The following is a 22957-nucleotide window of genomic DNA, read 5'->3' as shown; positions in this document are numbered from 1 at the left end:
TTGATTCCCCAAATTGTCTCAAGGAAGAAACAACCCTGAAAAGAATGAAGAATTATTATAAGGTGAGTGACATTAGATTAGATTCCCTATAGTATGGAAACAGGCCGTTTGGCCCAACAAGTCCACACCGACCCTTCGAAGAGTAACCCATCCAGACCCATTCCCCCTACCCTATATTTACCCCTGACAACGCACCTAACTTTTCATATTTCCCCAGCACAGACCAAAGAGAAATAAATGCTGTCTGGAGGTATGATATTTTGGATTATTGACTATTTTCTTCATAGGTAGGGAGTTGAGAATAAGTTATATGTAACTGTTTTACTTTTAAGTTTTTAGTTTAAAGATTCATAGGCTACAGTTATTAAACACCCTTTGTAGTCAGCTTTCAGCTGATTTCAAACTGATGACAATAATCCATTTATTTGTCTCTAATTTCTGTCCACTGACCAATTCTTAATTCATGCCAATACATTGTGCCTGATACCTTTTGAAAATCCAAATACATTACATCCACTCGCTTCCTACACCTAGCTTACTAATAACGGACTCAAAACATTCTAATAGATCTGCCACTCACAATTTCTCTTTCATAAATTCTCATTGATTCTCCCCAATCATTTTATAATTCCCTAATTATCCTAACATCATGTTCCTACTAATAAATTCTAACACTTTTGCCACTATAGATATCAGGCTAATCAGCATTTGCTTTTCTGTTCTTGAATAGAATGTTTACATTTACTATCAATCTCAGGGGATAATTCTAAAATCTGGGGATACATAACCCCTCTCATAACCTCAGGACATTCCAAAGGGAATTACATACACAGAAGTACAGAGGAACCTCGAATATCCGAAGGTCACGGGCAGGGAGTATTTCATTCGGTTAATCAAATTCCGGATAATCGAATGCCGAATAACATAATTTAGCCAAACATCAGGACCTTGCGATCTTGCTGGATAACCCGATATTCGGATAATCGAATGCCAGATAATCCCTACTCATGAAATGTAAACCCTGCTTTTATGCAGGAAAGTTGACTTTCAACTTGATCACAAAATCACCCACAAATAGACATACAATAATGACCAGATAGCCTGTTTCGATGAAACATTTGTACTGGTGAAGTCACATAGAGATTTACATTTTGCTTTAAAATAATACCATGGAACTTTTTACCTCCCCCCCTAAGAAGGCAGATTGAAATTCAATTTAATGTCTCATTCAAAAGACAATAAAATAAAGAAGGTTTTTGAGAGTGATGTTTTCAATTATGAAAACATGCAATTCTCTGTTCATTTCCAGCATAGATGATTAGGGGAAATGTGGACAATGGGGTAAAAACAATGACTGCAGATGCTGGAAACCAGATTCTGGATCAGTGGTGCTGGAAGAGCACAGCAATTCAGGCAGCATCCGAGGACAGGCAAAATCCGTCACAGGCTTTCAAGAGTTAAAGTTGTAATACAAGGTTCTCAAAATATCATAATTGAGAGAGTCTGCTTGAGGCGAGTTGAGAGTGACAGCCCTTGACAACAAGGCCACATTCAACAGGGAGCAGCATCGAGAAGCCCCAGCAGAGGTTAAGCTGTCCACTTGTCAGAGTCACTGTCACATAAGAAGGTAGTTGCAATTGTTGGAGGTGAGTTGCCTCAGCTCCAGGACATCTCTGCAGGGGTTCCTCAGGATAATGTCCTAGGCCCAACCAGCTTCACCTGCTTCATCAATGGCCTTCCCTCCATCATAAGGTCAGAAGTGGGAAAATTTGCCAATGATTACACAATGATTGGAGTCACACCCTCGAGAATCCACTCTCTCCACTCTTGATGCCCAATAGCAGCAGATCCTCAGGTACAGCAGCTGTAAGGACATTGCTTAGGCCACGTTTGGAATATTGTGTGCAGTTCTGGTCTCCCTGCTATAGGAAGGATGTTGTAAAATGTGAAAGGGTTCAGAAAAGATGTACAAGGATGTTGCCAGGATTAGAGGGTTTGTGCCATAGGGAGAAGCTGAATAAACTGGGGCTACCTTCCCTGGAGTGTGGGAGGCTGAGGGGTGATGTTATAGAGGTTTATAAAATCATGAGGGGCACGGATAGGGTAAATAGACAAGGTCTTTTCCCGGGGTGAGGCAGTCCAAATCTAAAGGGAACAGATTTAGTGTAAGAGGAGAAATATTTTAAAGGGACCTAAGGGGCAACGTTTTCATGCAGAGGGTGTTGTGTGTATGAAATGAGCTGTCAGAGAAAGTGGTGGAGGCTGGTACAATTACTGTATTTAAAAGGCATTTGGATGGGTATATGAAGAAGAATATATGAATAAGAGGGATATAGGCCAAATGCTGGCAAATGGAACTGGATTAATTTAGGATATCTGGTCGGCATGGATGAGTTGGACTGAAGGGTCTGTTTCCATGCTGGACAGCTCTATGACTCTTGACCTTGTTGGCACTCCCTTTGAAGTTGACAGTGCTTTGTGATGTGTCACTGTCCCTCGTTATATTTGATTCATTTAAATATGAAATAAAAACTAAGTACTTATATCCTACAAATGCTAAATTACGTCCAAGTAAAATTGCACATAAATGTAGTGACGAGACAGGCTTTGGAGATTATAACATACTTTAGGCCAACTGTAACATTTGGATTCCCATTTTGCCACGGTGTAGCATGAAAAAGTCAGTTCACAACTTTGCTGGAAAGCTTAAAAAGTGGAATTAACAAGAAGCTGAACAGTCAGAAGTGGGGGGTGGCAAAGAGGCAGATGGGATGGAGAAGTAATATGGGAGAGAGACGGAGAGTGTGGGGAGAACAGGAGCAGAAGAAAATATGATTGGGCAATAGATGAGGGCAGAGGAGATGAGGTAACACTGCTCTTCCAGAATTTGATTTAAACAATTGATGGTGTAAAAGCATCTTGCAGCTTCATCACTGACTTGATAAAGTTGGTGTGCCATCAGGAAGGCTTTGATGTATCAAGGGATATTAAGCTTACTATTAACATCTGTGCTTCCCATTCATTGCTTGTGCCATCCAGCTGGGCTAGCCTAATTCTTAATCAGACATACTGCAGAATGCATGCTGGGAGGATAATTCAGTCAATTATAAAAACAAAGCAAGTACCAGTGGCGTTCTGCCAATCAAGGACCTAAATAAAAGGATGAACTGGAAATTATTACTGCATTATCTTTTGATTCAGATTCAGTGATTGGTGGTAATGGGATGGAGGGAGAAATCATTTTATCCTCAGTAAGTGGCTGATACTGATTAGGTTTCAGTTTCTGACACCAGGTCCAATGTTACGAGGTCTGGCTTCTTTCAGCAAAGTGAAATTAATTTCATCCTGATAAGAAATTAGTAATTTAGTTTGCCTATAAATTTGATGAGGCTAAAATATCTAAGTTTTTATTGATGCCTTTATGCCTTTATTTACATTGGGAGTTAAATTGCTGAAATATCAAACAAAAGATATTTTGTCTACAAAGCAGCCACTGCACTTCAAATGTGACATTTTTGTAATTGAAACACAATGAAATGTGACAATTTCCTGTTTAAATAGAAATCTTTGTTTAAGTTACTTCCCAGCAGATTTAAATTTCACCTATACCTGTTTATTTATGCAACAGCTGTTTTACAATATTGTAGAGGAGAATTCCAGAATTTGGTTGGAATTAGGGTTAGAAAATGTGGATAATCATATGAAGCCAATAAAAATAAGAAGTTACATTGACAAAGTGTTTTTCATAGACTTAGGACATCCCATAATCCTTTTTAAAATCAATAAGCAGTGAAGTATAGTCACTGTTGTTGTGTAGAAATCACAGTGACCAATTTAGTGCATAGCATGATCCCTCAAAAAGAAATGTGATAATGATCTGAAAATCAGTTTAGTAAGTTCAGTTGAGTGAAGGATAGGCACCTATTTCAAGCAACTTGTGCTGAAAAGATAATGAACACAACCTCAAATTCAAAACCTTTTGCTTAACTGTAAAAGGGTTTTCTTTCAGTGCTTTAAATTTTATAATATAGTGAGTGACCTAGTCTTGACTTTGATGTTATCCTGGTGTTCTTTCTTTTTGCTGTTATTTCTCCTCGTGATCTTGCTTGTGAACAACTCAACAGATGCTTTGTGTATCAACAAGTTATTGTTAATAGCCAAGGCAGTTTCTTCATTTATTTAACATCCAGATGTGTGCACATCACAGCAGTGATCGCCTGAGAGCAATCAGAGTCAGAGTTGTTGTCAGGATTAAACAATGTAACACAGTCAAAGAAATTAATCTGCGGTCACCTAGCCTGTATGATCCACTTCTACATCAATATATTTACTTACTTGGCCATCAGGGGAATGGTCAGCTTATCTGGATTGCTATAATAGAACTTTATTTCAATACCAAATTCCAGAAGTTAAAGCTATTACTAAAAGCTTTCTGAGCCAGGGACACAATTTAGTGCTGCATAAGATGTCACTTCTGTTTGTGAAGTCGACTACCATTTGAAGTTTTCAATTTTAAATTTTTAATGGGGGATTTGGATTTGCTACTGCTGAGAAGATTTACTAACATGACTCCCAGAGTGAAGACATTGTCCTGTGAGGATAACCTGATCAAGTTGGGCCTATACTATTGGAGTTTAAAAGAAGGAGAAAAGACCTTATTGGAAATTTTGAGGGGCTTTGATTGACAGGGTAAGTCTCCCCTTATGGGCAAATCTAGTACTAAGCGCCACCATCTAAAAAGAAGGAGCTCCCATTTCAGAGAGAGGTGAGGAGGAATTTCTTCTCTCAGAGGGAATTGTTTTTTGGATTCCAATTCCACAAAGCCATGTCATTAAATATATTCAAAGCTGAGTTAGATCTTTGGTTAACAAGAGAATCTGAGCTGTGGGGTTGGGGTGGGGGAGGATGGAGGGAAGTCCAGAAAGTGAGATTCAGGCCTCATTCAGGTCAACTGTGATCTTATTTACTGGTGGAACAGGCTTGGTGGTCTGAATGACCTCTTATTTCTCATGATCCTATCACTGAGCTAATTGTGTTAACATTTTATTATAGTAAATAGCACATCTCCATTATAACACCCTGGATGTGTCTTGTAATAATGATCTTAGCAAATCCATCCCATTGTAAAGGACCTTGCGTATTCAGCCCCATGTGTGGACCAGACAAGTGGGCAAATCGTAAATAACAATTAAAGCTGGCCAAGCTCACTATAACAATGTTATTTTACATTTACAAATAACCAAATTTCTCCATTATGATACGTAAAATATATTTTCTTTTAGAAATGTTTGTTTATGTTGGGCTGAATTTTGACACAGCTTGGAACTAGAATTATAAGCCACTTCCACTTTCTCATTTTTTTTGTTTATGACCACATGATTATAATTAAAATTTGAAGTGCTAGTCATGTGCAGGCAAAGCAGTTGGAGAAGCTTCTCATTGATGAAACCTGTCATCAGCTATCAAGGCCGCAACTGTGAGTGGCATGTCAAGGGGTCTGCTGGTCAAAGTGGAAGGCGTTGCCTCTTAGTCACAACTTTGCTTTCGAACTCCATTGTCATGAACATTTGAAATAGAGCACAGAGTGGATGTGGGTGTTTTTCTCAATTAAATTTTACTTGCAAATAATTCACATTTCATTTGTTTTACTTTATTCATAATTATTGCAGTATTATTATGCATATCATCATTATTTGTTGAGACTAGTTTAGTCTGAGAGTTAAATTTCCAGGCACAACTCACATTTGAACTAATTGACTATTACAAAGGATTTGGGGAAATCTCCTTTATTGTGCAAGAAACAATGGAGTGTTTTGTGGTTACTCTTTATTGAATGTTCATATTAGGGTCCAGTGTTGTATGCACCTTCCCACTGCCTGGAGTGTGATGATACTCAGGTTAAACCACCACCAAGTATCTCTCTCTAGTGACAGAGCCGCCTTATGATCCAGTAGGTCTATGGTGACTTTTTCTTTGTTCCACACTCTCAGGGACATGGCTGAAACTGCACTTCCAATTTGTACATTGTAAAGGATATGTACCAAGAAAATTCTCAGGAGCTGTAGGTGAGCTCAAAGTCCTTAAAGGTGTGTGCTCAAAGTCCTTTAAGGTGTGTGCCAGTGAATACTCTGTGATGGACAAACATCTGTACAGAAGTGGCACTGCTCTTTAAGCTCCTTATTTACTTAGCTTGACTTACTGTCCTCATCACAACCCTCCACGACAGCTAGGGCTACAAGTTGTTCCCTTTTCACACCTATGTGCCTCAAACCCCCATCCTCTTTCTTCCTTTGGACCTATTCCACAACACGCCTGACCACTGACTCACTCTTGCCTGTCACGAGCATCTGTGCAAGCTGCCATTTTCTATCCCTTGTGATAGAGTTTAACAAGGGAAACTGCTGACCTTACACACATTACCACAAAAGAACAGGTACACACTACCTTTAATCATGAACCAAGCACCACTATCTTTATCTAAACTGTTTGATGCTAATGAGTATTTATGTCATGGAAATGTATAATATTATGAACCCGCCTTAGGCTGACATAATTTTCAACATGTTACATGACTTTTTGGTGCATGGCAATGGCCATCAGGAAATTTCGCATCCTGCCTGAGGAAGTCACCGCACACACCACCTTACCAGTTCTTATTGGGTCAGCAAAACTCCCACCCTCATCCCAATATGTCTGCATCAACTTTAATTCTATGAGTTGAGTCCCAATCTTTGCTACAGTAAAATCAGGTATCTTTACTTCCTAGATGGTCACCAGAGAGAATTCTTTGAAGTGATTGGCTGCCAAGCCTCTGAGATGACATCACTGTTGCTGGCTTTTGGCAATCCCCTAAGGTTTCCCTAGATTTAAATTAATCTTATGTTAGGTGATAACCACGCCACTAGAAATCACTCGATCTTTGTGGGCAAAATACCTTGAGGTGAGTGGTGAGTGTAATCAGGTCATCCCTGCGTACAAACACTCAACATCTGACCACTAGAGGTCAGGCTATGATGTGAAAAACTGGCAGAGGTCTGCCTGATGTATCATGACCTCAAAGCTGTAATTACTGGCTTGAAACCTATCTCCCTGTTTATTACAAAACTAAAAGGTGGTATCAATATGAACATGCGCAAAATCATCAGTTTTAAACAACATCTCTATGTTTTGTTTTTGATTCAGACTGTTTCTGTAGAAACCAATGCAAACAAAACAATACATTTTGCACATTTTTTAAACAAAATCTATCATTCAGAGAATTATATTACACCAGCATCTGAGATTTTACAATTTCACGTATGTCACTGGAGATCTATGCTTCTGAAATGTCCTGTCATGTAAATAACTCTGATTCTAGTGTCTTATACAGTGCAAAAACACACAATACTGTTTAAGATGGATTATAGTCAAGCATCAGTACTTCGTCTTGGTAAGCAAAATAGTGTTTCCAATTTCATCACATCTTTCATTTCATTTCCTAATTAGTTTTCTTCTGACGTGAATGAAGCATTAATTCTTCGACAGGGGTAATTCAAATCCCCCAGTCATTTGTTAAAGCATATTTACTTGAAGATATTAAGTGCTGTAGAGAACTATGAAATACTGGGGTTGCCACAGTTTAATGGAGCATACACATTTAGGATGTGTTCATATTGCCCCTTCCAATGAAATCTGACACTCCTTAGAATGTATTATCCTTTGTCACCATTTAAGGGTTTAATGAAGCATGCCATTCTAATCGAGTTGCTGGACCCCATTGATTTGGAAAATAAATAATTGTAGAGAAACAGTGCAGAATCTTGCCTACATCAGTTTTTGAAGTCCCCCTTTAATTGTCTGATTATTTTATGACCAAGTGACAAGCTTTGCATTTAAATCTGACCATCTGTTTATTCACACCTTTACAGCAATCACTTGTTCCCTTCAGAAAACCTGACATTTACATACAATGATTTTGAGTTCTCTGTTGTTAGAGTCACTGTAACTTTGTTTTAAAAATGATAGCCAAATGTCTTGGCGGTGTTTTTCCATCAATCTCCTGACTATTTCTATTAGGACATGGCGTGTTAATGTGGATTGATCATTAAAATCTGCCAAGTTTTCTACTTGATTTGCCATGTCCCTGAGTGACTGTTAAAGTTAAGATTTGTAAGTTTTGGCAACTTATTTAATTCTGTACAGCATCACACTGGAGAACACGGAGTTCTTGCGTGTTGTTTAGATGGGTACATTATTCCAGCAGGGGTCACTACATAGCAACGTGGTTAATCTATTCTAAGTGCACTCTCTCCCTCTGACATTGAAAATTGCTCCAGTCACTCTACCATCATCCCTTCTGAGATTAATTCTCCGAAACTTGGGTTTAATCTTGAAGTTTCCTGACCTGTGTGGTTTAGTTTTATTGCAGCTAGGCAGTGGTAATTACTCATTTGGCATTAGGACTACCACGAATCCCATTCAAATCAGTCTGTGGAGTGACACATCAGCATCCCAGCACAACGTGACAACAGGCCAGTAAAAAGTGTTAAATGTACAGTGTCACCTTTGGAGTTCATGGACATTCCAATTAACTAAAGGATCAGGTTAAACAAAGCAACATAAAGCTTAAATTAACATGTGATTTCTGTGAAGCCCTTTAACCTCTGAAACAGCACGTTTTGCTAACTGGGAAGCAGTTAGTATGACATAAGGGTCTACGAGGTCACTACTCACAACAGCCACAGGTGACGTGCCTTATGCAAATAGCCCTGATACGAGATCCTGTCAACTGAAAAGAGTGCAATTCCTCAACTATTGCCAAGTGTTTCCTAAATCAGACTGGATATACACAGTAATATATAACACTTACAACTTAGAAAAAAGTCAAATGGACTAAACTTCACAACAATGTCAAGTACTCCAAGTCTCAGTACGTTTTACTTTTCCCCAATTTTTCCTTCACTTTATGCTGGGATATGTGCATAGTCTCCACCACCTTACCCAGGTTACCATTCATTGTGAATGAACTAGGCTAGAAAATGACTACCAACAGACAATGTTACAGATTGAACATTTCATCAAACCCATTCCTGTTCTTATCATTTTCCACCAAGAGATACTAGATGGGAATTTAATCTTGGTTTCCAAATTGCAGCCCAGAGAAGTTGAGGACACTTGTACTCTCACCAAATTTTTATTCTAATGAGTTTTAATACAGGCAATATCTTCTGACAGTAAATTTACTGACAAATCTAGAGAAAACTATTTGCTGTACTTGAAGCCAGATAACTGGTCAACTAAACTGCCTTTCATCAGGATGCAAGTCCTGCTCTTCACTAGTTTCTTTTCTATTTAACATGTTTTCCCCCAAATCAACTTGTTCAACAATGTTACTGCATACCTCTGGAGCAGCTGGGACTTGAACCCAGACCTCCTGGTCCAGGTGTAGTGTCACTACCATTACACCACAAGAGGGCCTCTTAACTAGCTTCATTCTTCAAAGTGGCCACATTAAAAAACACATTGTACAAATGTTGCAACCATTTGTGCGAGCATTAGACATGGAGAGTGAGAGATCCCAGCCCTGCACTGAAGACATAGATGTGGAGGAATCATGATGCATTTGTATTAGAATTTGACAGCATGGAAGGAAAGATTCAGTTCATTGTGCATCTGTTCGATCTTCAAAAGAACAGCTACACTTAGTTCTATGCTCCTGCTTTTTGTCCATAACTCTGAAATCTTCTCATTCTCCAACCCCCTTCTAAGGAATTATTTAAGGAATCCCGTCTCAATTTTTCGAGTAGGGGGTTCTAGACCTTGAGAATTCTCTGACTGAAAGAAATTCATCCCACCTCATATCTCGATCTTTGGCCAATGATTTGTAGTTGTCAGGTTATTGAGCCACTTAGCAGAAGAAATTATTTTTCTTTCCCTACTCTGCTAAAACATCTCATCATCATGAAAATCACAAGGTCATATCATAACCTTCTCTGCTTCAAGAAGAGCTTTCTTCCAACATTTTTTCACTCTTTTCCAACATTTCGATATAACTGAAGCCCTTCATACCTGGCAACTTGTGAATAATCACTTCCATTTTCTTTCTTAGGGTTTTACATTCTCCAGAATGTAGGTGCTCACAATATATTCCATGTTGTATGCATGTTGATGTGCTAATCCAATGAATTACAAAGGTCATAGTGAGGGCAGAAAGTTGGAAGACCAACAAGAAGTGGGTCAGCTAGCTACAGTGAGCTGTATGAAAGCTGTTACATTGTCAGTACTAGCTTGTTGTTTATTGTTGCATAAGGTAATGGTTTTGAAAAAGCTGATGTTGGAGACTGCATTAAGCCCTACACAAGTTGGTGATATCATACAGTCTAGAGTGGGGGAAAACAGAATTCTAGCTTGAGATCCTGAGGTAGACAGACATGAGATCATTCCCTCCTGAGTCTTAGGTGTTATGTATAACCAGCAATTTTACACCTTTTGATACCCTTTTGGTGCCCAATGCATCTTCTCATAAGGACTCGTTAGTGCTTCATCTTGAATCATTGTTAACCAAATAGACCCTTGGAACCAGTATAGAAAGGAGGATTAGTGTCAGCACTCTACCACAACCACTCGCTGATCACAGCAGGACAGTGGAAAAGGGTCTTTACCAGTAACAGAAGCCAAAATATGTCACTTAGAACTTTTTCCCTTCTTTCTCAACACATTGTAAGCATAAGTGAACTTTACAAGTAGTCATATCTGACTGTTTTAGAAATAAGTTTCCGAAATCATCAATAAATTCATTACTAAATGGGAATTGTTCTCCTTGTCTTGCAAAATGTAACCAGTCGGGAAATTTTTCTGAATGTTAGAATCCTATGAACTAATGATTAGAGATGTAAAGATTATACATTTGTCAGCAATTATGTTACTGGGCAACTCCTTTCCTGAAGAAGGGCTTATGCCCGAAACGTCGATTCTCCTGTTCCCTGGATGCTGCCTGACCTGCTGCGCTGTTCCAGCAACACATTTTCAACTCCTGTATATAACAAGGATTTGTAAAGATGTCTGTCATTTTACTCACTCAAATGATCTGAGGGCAGTGTCATATTTTTGTGAGGAAGTAACAAGGAATATTGACGGGGGAGTGCAATGAATGTTGTCTACATAGATTTTAGCTGAAAATGTGTTGCTGGAAAAGCGCAGCAGGTCAGGCAGCATCAAAAGAGCAGGAGAATCGACGTTTCAGGCATGAGCCCTTCTTCAGGAAAGAGGAAAGTGTGCCAAGCAGGCTAAGATAAAAGGTAGGGAGGAGGGACTTGGGGGAGGGGCGTTGGAAATGCGATAGGTGGAAGGAGGTTAAGGTGAGGGTGATAAGGTGAGGGTGATAGGCCGGAATGGGGGTGGGGGTGGAGAGGTCAGGAAGAAGATTGCAGGTTAGGAAGGTGGTGCTGAGTTTGAGGGTTGGGACTGAGACAAGGTGGGGGGGAGGGGAAATGAGGAAACTGGAGAAATCTGAGTTCATCCCTTGTGGTTGGAGGGTTCCTAGGCAGAAGATGAGGTGCTCTTCCTCCAGCTATAGTGTTGCTATGGTCTGGCGGTGGAGGAGTCCAAGGACCTGCATGTCTTTGGTGGAGTGGGAGGGGGAGTTGAAGTGTTGAGCCACGGGGTGGTTGGGTTGGTTGGTGCGGGTGTCCCAGAGGTGTTCTCTGAAACGTTCCACAAGTAGGCGGCCTGTCTCCCCAATATAGAGGAGGCCACATCGGGTGCAGCGGATGCAGTAAATGATGTGTGTGGTGGTGCAGGTGAATTTGTGGTGGATATGGAAAGATCCCTTGGGGCCTTGGAGGGAAGTGAAGGGGGGAGGTGTGGGCGCAAGTTTTGCATTTCTTGCGGTTGCAGGGGAAGGTGCCGGGAGTGGAGGTTGGGTTGGTGGGAGGTGTGGACCTGATGAAGGAGTCACGGAGGGACTGGTCTTTTCGGAATGCTGATAGGGGAGGGGAGGGAAATATATCCCTGGTGGTGGGGTCCGTTTGGAGGTGGCGGAAATGATGATGGATATTTTCAGCTCTGATCTCCAGCATCTGCAGTCCTCACTTTCTCCTACATAGATTTTAGTAAGGTACTTGACAAGGTCTTACATGGCCTTGAAAAATTAAAACCTATGAGGTATGGAATATGGCAAGTTGGATCCAAAATTGTCCTAATGACAGGAAACAAAGAGAGGTGGTTGATAGATGGCTTTGTGGCTGAAAAATGGTTTCCAGTAGTGCTCCACAGGGCTCAGTGTTTGGTCCATTATGTCAATTTCTAAGTCTCTCCCTTTAATAAACAGTCTCTCCATGCCAATGTACACTGCCTGACATGCTATCCCATTCTGCCTTGTCATCTGAAGGTGGTTAGGGCCATTCTTTTGGGCTGCTGTCAATGCAGTAATATTCTCTTTTTACCTCGGGGGTTTGGTTTTGAAGGAGTAGCCCACGGCAGGTAATCGAAGCGTAAGGTGGTTCATGGTCTCCTGCACAAACATATTCATAAATATATCCAAGCAGTGGATTTATGAGGGGCTCATTCAAGCTGACTGCCTACCCCTCTTACACAGTTATTTTGTGACTGGGTTCCCTTGGAGAGGTAACATGCAGAGACCACTTGAAGGGTCAAGTCATTCTATGCTCATTGGATATCATGAGCTGATATGCACGATCAATTTCCAAAATGCCATTTTAATTCTCAATTTGAATTATGAACTTTTGGTTTCTGTTACAGAGCATCCTTTAAGGAATGGTACTTTTTAATCTGTTATAATTTGGTTTATTTAATTTAATCTGAACTTTCTTTTCAGTGAACATGTTTCCCGAGTGAATGATGTTTCTCTAATTTATTTTGTCATTAAGTTGTGTCCTTTGAGAGAGACTCAGAGAAAACAGAAAAGACAAAATAAATTGCTTCAAGTTCCAGTTAGAAATCCATCTTTGTCTCCACTGCTATGCCACGTTGTACCATTTATGTATTTAATATCAGGGCTCATTGTTTTTTGAGCTAGATGATTATTCAGTGAGTCTTTCATCTACAATATGTGAAAAATATCCACAAGGGTGTAGAGCAAACAGGGGATACACACCTGAGTTTAAGTGCATTTGAAACGCTAATTTGGCTGAGATTGTCATTGTATATCCCACATTGGATTCACAAAATTGGATTAAACTGTGGCCAGCAACCGGTAGGCAAATGCCAAAGTGCAGGATATCATCATATGACGACTTAACATCATTGACACTTGCTGTTTTAGATAGCTTCACATATCTAGACTCCACAATCACTAGCAATCTGATGCCGAAGTCAATACATGCATTGTGAAAGCTGCAGCTATTATTTCCAAGCAGAATAAGGAATGTGGAATAATAACAACAACCTGACTAAGAATCTTACAAGGCTGCAAAGTCAGCATATTCCTCACAGGTGTTAGACCTGGCCAATATACGCTAAGTAGGAGATAAAGCTGAACAGTTTGCACCTTCACTGTCTCAGATAAATCCTTGACATTTCTTGGGAGGACAAGGTTACTGACTCAGAGGTCCTGGAGAATGTTAATTCTGTCAGCACATACTCAAAGATGATTGTACTCCACAGTGGCTTATTTATTGGAACGCTGATGGCCATATACCTAAAGAACTTCTATACAGTGAATTAATCACTGGGTCACAACTTCATTGGCATATATGCCTACACCATAAGGACACTTCCAAGTGAAATATGAAGGTAGCAGACACTGACACTAACAACTGGGAAACAGTCTCTGATGTCCATGACCTCTGGTGGCTGACTCTTTGGAACAAAATTGGAGAGGGTGGACAGAAGCAAAAAGCTCAACTGACCAAGAATAGAGTCCAGAGAACTGAAAGGCTAGCACATTTTATACCTTCTCAACCTACTGTCTTTGTCTGTAGCAAATGTGATAGTAACTATGAGGCCTAAGTGTAAATGTTGTCTTTGGAGGTAGAAGGTTACCGTTAGGCTAGTGTTGGAGAACAACATAAAAACTCAAGTGAAGAGTTTGATCTTGTCAGTATTATTAAGTTGTGAAATAGAAAATTAGTCTTAAACTTTTTCCTTTTCCTCTTCTCTTGACTGGAAGTTTAGCCCTCATATTTGGCGCATTTTCTTTTTTCTTCCACCATTTTTAATTAAGGATGTTGATAGGGGTTCAGATCCACAGATACTGGCTGAACTGTAGAGCAGCATGCCTCGGTGATTTTTCCACCTTGTTGACTCTTCAGTACTGATACCGATGGTAAAGAAAATATATATTTTTGTGCAAAGCCTTTCATGTCTGAGGAATGTTAGGCTGGATGATTCCGATCGTTCAGATTTGACAGTTGAATAGTTGGGAGATTCTTAGTTCTGCAGTTAGCTGAAACGTATTTATCCAGTTTCCTTCAAAAATACAGTTTGGCTGATGACTTGTTTTCAGCAGTCAGCAAGAATAAGTTTATTTCTCTTTACTTACACACACAGGATTGTCTAGTGGAAGTTCTCAGCATTGCCCCTTCACTTAGGACAACAGAAATTGAATCACAAAGGAGCAAACTAGCAAACTTAGGATGTCCCAAAGATCTTTATAATTAATTATAACCACCAACGTAGACAAATATAGCATTCATGAATATAGTACACAATGACGTCCCACAAACAGCATTGAACTAAAAGATTAGAAAAAAACTTTCTTTGATAGCCTTCAGTGTATGATAAATATTGCCTCTCTGGGTTTAACATAGGACCATGAGATCTATTGCCTCCATCTGATAGGCAGGATGAACTTCAACTGGTAAGATTAGATAGCACACTGGAAACCAGGATCAAACCTAAGGCTTTCCTAGCATGAATGACTGAATACTTTTTTATTGTCTATAAATTGCTTTTGAATGTAATAAAAATCTAAAAAAAGGTGTGATATGTCTATTTTCTTCATTAATAATTTATGCACCAAGATATTAAGGGAGGTCCTTTGTCTATTTATCTGGGCTGTGCCAGTTTGAATTTACCAAATTACCACTGAATATTGTTATCATACTAAATCATGTAGAACACTGGGCTCCATATTTGATTATTTTCCTGGGTCAAATTAATTGATTACTACTAAAGAAATTGTTACAAATGTTGCCCAAATGAGTGCCTCCAAATTATTACGGTCTGCATTCTTCATTCAGTCTCTCCTTTGCTTGGTCACAACAAAAGTAATTTTAAAAGGATCCTTTGCCTTGTGAATACCTTTCCCCAGTCAAAATGTATTTATCTTTCAAAAGGAGCTAATTTAACCAGGCTTTCTTTATTTAGAGAAAGAGTTTATTAGCTACTAAAATGTGAGAAAAGTCAATAAATGTGCCACACATACACATGGATTAGAAATGAAAGCTGAAGTCAAAAAGTAAAAATAAAAGTAAATGAAAATAAATTGTCACCTTGTCCATAGCCAATAGATTCTGAAACATTGTGGCAATTCAACTGGGTGATTCCAGTGGTACACACTTGGCAGGGCTTATGCCCGAAACGTCGATTCTCCTGTTCCCTGGATGTTGCCTGACCTCCTCCGCTTTTCCAGCAACACATTTTCAGCTCTGATCTCCAGCATCTGCAGCCCTCACTTTCTCCTCCAGTTGAATAGTTTGGAGATTCTTGATTCTGCATTTAGCTGAGAATGAATTTATCTAATTTTGTTCTAGTTTTGATGATGACTTGGTTTCAGCAATCAGCGAGAAAGACTTTCTTCTTACTTTTACACACCTGGTTGACTAGTGAAATTTCTCAGCTCTGTCCCTTCATAGCACACTTTAGCAAAATTAAACTTGAACCACAAGGTAGCATACGAGCACACCAGCTCTCCAAAGCACTCACTCAGAAACCAGGACATGCAGTTGGTTTTATACACCCTTCCTTGTAAATTCCTGGAAGAACAAAATACAAATATATAATTTACCTGGAATAGCTTTTCTTTCAACTTATCTCCTGCCTGCAGTCTCGGACACAGTCCACTTGATATCATAGAATCCCTACACAGTACAGAAAGGGGCCATTCAGCCCATCGAGTCTGCACTGACTTTCAGCAACATCACACCCTATCCCATAACCCCACATTTAACATAGTTAAACCACCTAGCCTGCACATCCTTGAACACTACAGGGCAATTTACCATGGCCAATCCACCTAACCTGCACATCTTTGGATAGTGGAAGGAAGCTGGAGCACCCGGACGAAATCATGCAAACATGAGGAGAACGTGCAAACTCCACACAGATGGTCTCTCAACACTGGAATCAAGCCCAGCTCCTTGGCACTGTGAGGCAGCAGTGCTAACCACTGAGCCACATCACAGCTTAGCTTTTTGAATATCCCCTTGAAGTATTGATGTCTGGAGTTTCGGTGACACACTTCAGTTATGCCATTCCAAGATTCCTCTCAAGACTCAATGTATTCCTAGCAGGGATTTTAGACAGCCACTGAATTTTATATTTTGACCATCTTTTGGTCTTCCTTTAAAAAAACACACGTTGTACTTTCAATTACAATGTGTTCAAAAGTAATTCAGTTTTATGATTTGCTTTCATGTCAAAATGATTGGGCAAGTAAAAGATTAGAATCAGTTTAAGGCCTTCCAAATTAAAGAGCTTGGTATGTTCACTGTCTGAGATTGCACATGAAGCATGATCTTGGTCACCTCTGGAATAACGTGGTGACTTACCTTTGCTTGTTTTCCTTGGTTTTGAATCTCTATTGGGCTGACCTGAGATTGTGAAAGTTGTTATTTAAAAACAAATTCTTTCATTCTTTCTTTACCAGCAAGTGGAGTAAGCCTGTCTTTAGTAAAATGTTGAAACCTTCCTGCTGACAGTCTCTACAAGTGCAGACCAGCATTCTAGTTATGAATTCAAGATTGACATCAAATGGTATAGTTGAGTCCAGTGGAGAAAGCAGTCACTCATTGTCGAGGCTGTCGGAGCATACTGCCTGCTGTATACCCTCAATTAGTAAAAAGATGATGATGGTCACAGAAGGAGGATTCATACCAAAATTTTGAGACAGCAAGGAATGCAGATGCTGGAAAGTCAGAGTCAGAGTCAATAATGTGTGGAGATGGAACAAGCACAGCAGGTCAAGCAGCATCAGAGGAGCAGGAGAGTCGACGTTTCAAATCAGAACCTTTCATCAGGACATCATGCCACAGTTTGCCAATCAGCCCACAAATCCTTTCATTATTCCACACTATTCTCAAAGGAATCAGAGTAAAAAAAACATGAGAATAACAACAACTACTTCAAGCATGTCATATTAGCATTCTGTTCAAGATGCTAATTGTTAGATGTAAAATGATGCTAGACAGAAGTGGGTACTGCAGATGCTGGAAACTAGAGTCAAGATTAGAGTGTTGCTGGAAAAGCACAGCAGGTCAGGCAGCATTCGAGGAGCAGGAAAATCAACATTTTGGGCAAAAGCCCTTCATCAAGAATGAGGCTGGAACCTCGGGGGTGGAGAGATAAATGAGAGGGGGTGGGTCTGGGGGGAAGGTAGCTGAGAGTGCAATAGGTGGATGGAGGTGGGGGAAAGGTGATAGGTCAGAGAGGAGAGTGGAGCAGAGAGGTGGAAAGGAAGATTGACAGGTGGGACAGGTCATGAGGATGGTGCTGAGCTGGAAGGTTAGAACTGGGGTAAGGTGGGGGGGAGGGGAAATGACGAAACTGGTGAAATCCACATTGATACCATGGGGTTGAAGTGTCCCGAGGCGGAAGATGAGGTGTTCTTCCTCCAGGCGTCGGGTGGTGAGGGAGTGGTGGTGGAGGAGGCCCAGGACCTGCATGTTCATGGCAGAGTGGGAAGGGGAGTTGAAATGTTCAGCCATGGGGCGGTGGGGTTGATTGGTGCGGGTATCCCGGAAATGTTCTCTGAAGAGCTCTGCGAGAAAGCATCCGGCCTCCCCCAGTGTAGAGAAGACTGCAACAGGAGCAACAGATACAATAAATGACATTTTTGGAAGTGCAGGTGAAACTTTGATGGATGTGGAAGGCTCCTTTGGGGCCTAGGATGGAGGTGAGGGAGGAGGTGTGGTCGCAGGTTTTGCAATTCCTGCAGTGGCAGGGGAAGGTGCCAGGAGGGGAGGGTGAGTTGTTGGGGGGCATGGCTGAAAATGTGTTGCTGGAAAAGCGCAGCAGGTCAGACAGCATCCAAGGAACAGGAGAATCAACGTTTTGGGCATAAGCCCTTCTTCAGGAAGGGCATGGACCTTACCACCTTGGTCTAGATGCTGGCCATCTTGGTATAGACTGCTATCTTCAGGATAAATATTTCTGTCGACCTGCAGCACACTGCATCAGAAGATAAACCAACCCAACCTGATTGGTTCAGTTGTTATTATTTAAATATGGTATTTTGCAACAGTTGAGTGATTTGTATTTTGTAAGAAGTGTTAAGTAAGTTTATCAAAGACAATCTGCTCATTTCAGTCTTGATGCTGAGTTTGAGTTTCAGCATCAAAATAATACATGTACCAAAACAGAAAATGATATTGCTTAAAGGTTAATGTTCAAGGAACGGAGTATTCAAACTATGTCACTCATACATTATGCAATTCTTAAAGCAAAGTGACATTTTTATTGTTCATACATTAAGTTATGTTTCATTATTTTCTTTCATCCATGCAACACCCACATCCTGTTATGCTACTAAGTTCACACCAGAGTGACCCTATTAAAGTGCTCTACTGCAGGACAAGTCTGGCAGTGTAAACCCTTTGAATTAGAAGCAAAAACAAATGCCACTGCCTGTCTCTATAATGTCAGTAACTTAATAATGCAAACAATCTGAAGCTGGGTAGGGTTTCACACATACATACTGACACCTCTGCACATAAAGGTATTGCCTGGATGACTTAACTGTATAGATCTTAAACGTGTTGCCTGTACCTTGGGAGTTTGTAGATCAGAGGTCTTGCATATTGGTGAATGCAGCAGGTTACAAATTAAGTTCCTAGAGTCATTCGAGGTACAGTACCAGTGGTGATGCAAGATGGTGTCGGTTGAAGGATTAGGAATAATTTATTATATTTTACACAATGTTGGATTTACAAATAAACTATTTTAGGAAATTAAATTGTGTTTTAAACTTTTAATTTGCCTTTAATACTTAGGCACAAAGGATAATCACTGATCAAATGTAATTGCAGCCTGGCTTAAAAAAATGTGCAATAATTTGTTTGTAGTTCTTGGTGACAAGTTTCAGGAAAGTCCAGTATAATAAACCTCCCCTGGCCCCTGACCCAGGGAGCAGTTGACCTTTGTAACCTTGCTCGGGCCTCTTTTATGAGGTTTTTGTGCTCTAGCCAGATGGCCGAACTATCAAACGGTTTATGAGAAAATTGCCTTCTAAATTCTGTTAGTTGCCTGTTTCTTACAATCATAATGTGAACTATCAGTATATAAAGCTTTAAACTGAAAACACAAAAGGTGTTACGGAGTCAAGGCAGGCTCCGAGAGGGCACCTTGGATATTGTGGTCAGCTGGTTGCACAGGCCTTGAATTCCATGACTGCATTCCGGATGACAGGTCATAGAAAAACTTTGGGAAAAAAATCAATAGCACTTTCCCTCATACCCTCAAGTTCTTAGGTCAGGTTCAGTTATAAGTTATGATTTCAAGTTCTTATAACATTTCTTCTAAGTAATGAGTCATTCTTGTCTTCCTGTATTTTGGTACTTTACATTTATGTGTATATACATGAATATATCCAAACTGCTGGTGATTTTAACTGATTTTTACATTCTATTAACTGTCATAATGCTGACGTAACAGCTGATGCTGTGACAAGCATTTTGAGAGTTAAGTGATAGCCAGTATAAACAATGAATTTCTACAAGTCCAGTACAGATGATAATCTATCATTTGCAAAAATTTAAGAATTATGGATAAGTCATATTTATTAATTCATCATCTTGTATTTTCCAGTAATGTTTATTGTTGACAAATGTGCCAAGCTAATTGAGTTATGACATTACATTACAAGAATATTAAAACTGGGGTGAAAAGGTGATTTCTTTATAACAGCTGTAATTTATCCTTGGCTTTAGTTGACCCTTTGATTTTAGCCTTGCTCTGGATATAGTATTCCTACTGATTGCATTATAATAGCCCTTAGGGGTCATGCTGCATTCCAGACCCCTGGAATCAGTTAGAATAATGGTAGATGACCATATGTGCAGGTCTAAAGGAATGATAATAGGACACAACAGAAACACCAATGGCTATAGGCAAACATTTGGAGAACTGCTTACTTATTTTCAGTTTGAAGAAATTGTAGGCCCTTTTTCTCTTGACTTGCCTAAGGTGTAATCCAAAACTTCAGAAGTCACAATAACTTTTAACATATGTCATCATCTGCACAAAGTTCCATGCGTGTCTGTTAATGCAGTGTAAACGCTACAGTACAATCTTGATTAAAATACTTTTTTTAAAAACTAGGATGGGTGGAAAGGTTAGTCAAACTTGCAATCAATTTTCAGCATTCAAAGTGAATGGACATGAATATTCAATGTAGGGAGAGAAAATGGACAGCTTTACTATCTCACTCCGACTAAACTCATCTATTTTGTCCTGCAAATGATATAATCTCATTGTCAGTGGTCAATCTCTAGATAGCTCTATTTACACTACAAGTAACTTCTAAATGTGCTGAACAGAAATTTCCAGTAACATTGCAAGACATTGTAGCATTACCACTAATAGTCATACAATGAAAAATCTGTGGTTTATTCATGAGTTTTTTTTCCAGTCAGAAGGGGTTGATTAGATATATCTCAGTAATTTTAGGTCTATAAGTCTGCTTTTAATGAGATAGAATCTTTACAATGTAACAATGTTCCTAATTCATTATCATTTTGAGGCATTTTTGCATAAAGTGATGGAAGTAAAAGCACTTGGTGAGTTCCATCAAAACATAAATATATTAATGTTGTTCAGGCAAGTATTTAGGTAATTCCTTTGTGTGGGTTTTTTTTGTATTGCGTGTCACACATCCCCCTTCCATTATAGAAACTGTTCAACTTTCAATAAGTAGTTTCTGCCTGAGAGGAGTTATATATTTATATGTTTGAAGATTTATAATTTTTAAGATGGTTATCTGATTTTAGTTCAATGGATGAAGATTGTTTTAACGGATGCTGTTAATCAAAGGTCATCAGTGCTTGCCCAGACATGTACCTTCTGTGGGACATCTGGCATTTTGTAACCTATGTCGTAAAGCTTCAAAGGCCCATGGTCTTAGCATTAATTTTGCCAAATTGAGAACATTTAGCGTCCCTTTGTGTAATGTCCTAATATGTGTTCTGTCACAGTATCAGGCATCAAATATGTGCTTGTACGGAAAACTGTCAATGACTTTGAGAATGTGTTTTTCTGCAGCTCCTGAAGAAACTTGAGCACAGTGTCAAAAATCTTAGCAACACTTTGATACATCTCTCAAATGACCAGTTCTTAATTCAGATAGTGAACAATGACAGCTATTTAACCGTAAGTCACCTCACAGCCAAACTTGTCATCAAAAAACAGCAGCTTGTTTTCATAAAGTTGAAGAGCTGGAAGAGCAGCCATGGTATTCCAGGAGGAAGATAAGGACATTAAGCAGGAAGAACATCACCCTCAGCACAATAGGTCACAGCAGCATCCAGTCCAACAAGCCAGGACTTAATTGTGATTGTGCCCTATTTCCAATGGATCCAAATTGGGTGACATGATCATTCATTGCCTGTAGATTTATTGCTGCTCAAAAAACAGAAGGAAGTGCAGCTTTTTTTTCATTTTGTTTTTTTATTGGTCAAAAAAAGTTAATATTTGCGACTGTTTGGATGCTTTCCGATTGCATTGCACCTATAAATGAACAATGACAAGGTGTTACGTACAACGAGCAATTGGTACAGGTAATACTCCGTTAGACAAGGTTCTAACATGGCATAGGTTGGCTGAGTAGATTAATTCTTGTGGCTACAGTCACAATGGAGAAAGTGAGGACTGCAGTGGGGGCGGAGAGGTCAGGAAGAAGATTGCAGATTAGGAAGGCGGTGCTGAGTTCAAGGGTTGGGACTGAGACAAGGTGGGGGGAGGGGAAATGAGGAAACTTCTTCAAAGACCGCAATTTCCCCCAGATGTGATCGACGATGGCCTCCACCGCATCTCTTCCACTTCTCACTCCTCCGTCCTTGAGCCCCGCCCCTCCAACGCCACCAGGACAGAACCCCACTGGTCCTCACCTACTACCCCACCAACCTCCATGTAGAGCGTATCATCCGCCGTCATTTCCGCCACCTCCAAACGGACCCCACCACCAGGGATATATTTCCCTTCCCTCCCCTATCAGCGTTCTGAAAAGACCACTCCCTCCGTGACTCCCTCGTCAGGTCCACACTCCCCACCAACCCAACCTCCACTCCCGGCACCTTCCCCTGCAACTGCAAGAAATGCAAAACATGCGCCCACACCTCCCCCCTTACTTCCCTCCAAGGCCCCAAGGGATACTTCCATATCCGCCACAAATTCACCTGCACCTCCACACACATCAACTATTGCATCCGCTGCACCCGATGTGGCCTCCTCTATATTGGGGAGACAGGCCGCCTACTTGCGGAACGTTTCAGAGAACACCTCTGGGACACCTGGACCAACCTACCCAACCACCCCGTAGCTCAACACTTCAACTCCCCCTCCCACTCCACCAAAGACATGAAGGTCTTTGGACTCCTCCATCGCCAGACCATAGCAACACGACGGTTGGAGGAAGAGCGCCTCATCTTCCGCCTAGGAACCCTCCAACCACAAGGGATGAACTCAGATTTCTCCAGTTTCCTCATTTCCCCTCCCCCCACCTTGTCTCAGTCAAATCCCTCAAACTCAGCACCGCCTTCCTAACCTGCAATCTTCTTCCTGACCTCTCCACCCCCACCCCACTCCG

The sequence above is a fragment of the Chiloscyllium plagiosum genome, unplaced genomic scaffold (genome assembly GCF_037043375.1).
Source record: "Chiloscyllium plagiosum isolate Xiang-an unplaced genomic scaffold, Cpla_swu_hap1 HiC_scaffold_15, whole genome shotgun sequence".
Lineage (NCBI taxonomy): Eukaryota > Metazoa > Chordata > Chondrichthyes > Orectolobiformes > Hemiscylliidae > Chiloscyllium > Chiloscyllium plagiosum.
The sequence above is the reverse complement of the archived record's forward strand: the minus strand, read 5'-3'. Positions refer to the sequence as shown.